We start from the raw sequence: 3,846 nt of genomic DNA on the forward strand, positions 1-3,846 counted from the left end.
TAGTTGCGGCAAGTGGGGGCCACTCTTCATCGCAGTGTGCGGGCCTATCACTATCACGGCCTCTCTTGTTGCGGAGCACAGGCTCCAGATGTGCAGGCTCAGCAATTGTGGCTCACGGGCCTAGTCGCTCCGCGGCATGTGGGATCTTCCCAGACCAGGGCTCGAACCCGTGTCCCCTGCATTGGCAGGCAGACTCCCAACCACTGCGCCACCAGGGAAGCCCCCATAATATATCTTTGTCATTGTTACTTGCAGCTGAAAGCATCTGACATTCTCATCTTTAGATCCCTTAAAACACCTCACACAACTCCTTGAACATTAAGCACTCGATACTGTGTGTGTGTGCTTTGTGTGTGTGTGTGTGTGTGTGTGTGTGTGTATGTATATATACGTGTGTGTGTATATATATATATGTATATATATATAAAATACAGTAGTGGTTACCAAACTGTAATGTCTATTTCTGTTTACTACCCCCTAAAAAGGATTTATTACTCTTGGAGAGGCAGGAAATCAATAAAAGGAGAAAAACTGCCTAGGTAAAAGGACTGAAATCATATTGCTCATATCTGAAACAAATAATAGCTCTGGCAGGAATTCAAATTCCATCAAATGTGAAGCCCTTCTAACCTACTCTGCAAGTTATTAGAATCATTGCTACTAAAAATAATAGTGGGTCAATATACAAAGCATAAAAATGACAAATGCCCAATAATTCAAGGTGACCAGTTAAATAAGCACAATTAACACAAGGTATGTTTAAGCAAGTCTCATTTCAAAAAGACTACAATTAAAAAAAAAAAAAAAAAGACATACGAGGCCTCATGTCAAAACCTGTTTTCCAGGGGCTTCCCTGGTGGCGCAGTGGTTGAGAATCTGCCTGCTAATGCAGGGGACACGGGTTCGAGCCCTGGTCTGGGAAGATCCCACATGCCACGGAGCAGCTGGGCCCGTGAGCCACAACTGCTGAGCCTGCGCGTCTGGAGCCTGTGCTCCGCAACAAGAGAGGCCGCGATAGTGAGAGGCCCGCGCACCGCGATGAAGAGCGGTCCCCGCACTGCGATGAAGAGTGGCCCCCACTTGCCGCAACTGGAGAAAGCCCTCGCACGAACCGAAGACCCAACACAGCCAAAAATAAATAAATAAATAAATAAAGTAGCTATAAAATTAAAAAAAAAAAATCACTTTAAAACCTGTTTTCCAAATACCTTGACCTTCAAGGATGTGCCATGGTAGAAGTATAAATGTTATTCAGTCAAGGTGGAGGAGAAGGCAGTTAGAACTTCAATGGAATTGTTCTACCTATGATTATGACCAGTTTATAAGCTATGCCACAAGATATCTTTGCTGCAGAGTGATCTATAAAATCTATTTTTGATAATTCCATTTTGTTCCATTCATGTGAATCATGGTCCTTGTTATGAATAATGTGATTTCTCAGAGCCTTAGATTTGAGGTGTTACTTCTAGGTTTTGAAACTGCAGTGGGAGAAGAGGCTGCTTCTTTTTGTGTAGGTCCAGAATGTGTAATATCTGACACATTGCTGGAACTCTCCTCTCCCCACACTCTATCCCCCACAAATAATAAAGTCTCCTCTAAGATGTGCCGGAGAATGAATCACTCCACTTGCTACTAAGAGATAATCTCTCTCACAGTAGAAGAGAACAACTGCTTCTACTGCTGTTTATGTAAAGAACAGAGCATCTTAGGACAGAAAAATGAGACCAATACTGTTTGCACTGAAATGCCAACAGACTGTACAGCCAAACTGTAACTTGCCTAAGATGCTAAGAGAAACCATCTCTTAGTGAACATTTCTTCAGATTTTTGAATTTTAAATAAAAATCAAAAGAAATCGAAATCATTATGGTAGCTTATAGCTGAAACTATCCAGTGAGATAATAAGCTGCAATGCCATTCAGAAAAATTGAACAAACTTCCAATTTTAGGATGGTAGATTAAAGGAGTTTCTGCCTCCTTCCTTTTCCGAAATTGTTCCAAAACAAGAAGAAAAAGTAAAAACGCAAACTCTGGCTTTGACATCTCTAACCCAGACCCGTAATATTTTAAGTTGGGCGACAAAGATAGAGCAACGGTAACTGACTAAACAGAGGATAGAAAGTGCTTACTGAAGGGGAAAGTAACAAGAAGCAAGTCAATCAGCCAAGCAGAACCCCAGAAAGGATCAGGAATGTGAAGTACCAGGTACCACAGAAGGTAGGGAAGAGAAAAGGGGCCCAAAACAAGGGAATTGTATCAAAGACTATATAAACAGTAGTTACAAACCTATTCCCATCTTTGGAGGAATGGCACATAAGAGGATCTAGGCTCATAAACCAGGCATAGTAGACTACTAGGGTGAGGTGCTGTCAGAAGATATGGGGATTGATAACCAATGGTCTCTCTCCAAGTACCTTTCATAACACTGGCAGCATCTTATAAGCCTGAAAAAGAGATGGAAAGGTCCTTCTGTATATAAGCTGAAACATCCCAGAGAAAGGACCTGTAAGTTCTGAATATAGAGGTAACTTCAATAAAAAAGCCAGTTCACCACCAAATCATCTATAATGAACCCTTCTAATCAAGAAATTCTACCCCTCACATTGAGCTTCCAATTACGTTGATGCTTCTCTTAAATCTGAACAAACTGTAAAAGTTTGCCATATATTTGATAAAATCTCCAATATGAAATAAAGAAAAATAAAACAAATAAGCCAGCAAAAAGAAAGATAGATAGAAAAGAAAGTCTATGATAAAAGCTATTGCATTGGGCTTCCCTGGTGGCGCAGTGGTTGAGAATCTGCCTGCCAATGCAGGGGACACGGGTTCGAGCCCTGGTCTGGGAAGATCCCACATGCCGCGGAGCAACTAAGCCCGTGAGCCACAATTACTGAGCCTGCGCGTCTGGAGCCTGTGCTCCGCAACAAGAGAGGCCGCGATGGTGAGAGGCCCGCGCACCGCGATGAAGAGTGGCCCCCGCTTGCCGCAACTGGAGAAAGCCCTCGCACAGAAACGAAGACCCAACACAGCCATAAATAAATAAATAAATAAATAAAATTTAAAAAAAAAAAGCTATTGCATTTTTCATTTTATTTATTTATTTATTTATTTTTGGCTGCATTGGGTCTTTGTTGATGCATGCAAGATTTCTCTAGTTGTGGAGAGCTGGTGCTACTCTTTGTTGTGGTGCGTGGACTTCTCATTGCAGTGGCTTCTCTTGTTGTGGAGCATGGGTACTAGGTGCTTGGGCTTCAGTAGTTGTGGCACATGGGCTTAGTTGCTCCATGGCATGTGGGATCTTCCTGGACCAGGGCTTGAACCCGTGTCGCCTACATTGGCAGGCGGATTCTTAACCACTGTGCCACCAGGGAAGTCCCACTATTGCATTTTTGAAGGAAGAGCAAGATTCTATTTTAAAAAAAGAACACTGTTTCAAAACAGGCTTTCTTGGAAATTAAAATTATGATAGCCAAAGTTTAAAAATAGAATAATTGGAAGATACCATTAAGGAAATATTCCAGAAAGCATAGCAAAAAGCTAAGAGATGAACACTAGATAATTTGAGGAGTATATAAGATTACTCCAGGAGACTCATGCAAATAATAGAAATTATATATAGAGAGAATGAAGAAAACTTTAATGCAGAGGTTATTATAAAATAAATTATATAAAATAAGTTCTCACACCTGGGAGACATGAGTTTCCAAATTGAAAGTGTATGTCAGAGGCCCAGCAAAAATAAAAGAAGATCATTTCAGTTCACATCATCATGAAATTCCACATCAGAGACAAAAGAAGATCTTAAAAGTTCCCAGAAATTAAAACAGGACATATCAAAAGGATTAA

This window comes from Balaenoptera acutorostrata, chromosome 9 (genome assembly GCF_949987535.1).
Source record: "Balaenoptera acutorostrata chromosome 9, mBalAcu1.1, whole genome shotgun sequence".
Lineage (NCBI taxonomy): Eukaryota > Metazoa > Chordata > Mammalia > Artiodactyla > Balaenopteridae > Balaenoptera > Balaenoptera acutorostrata.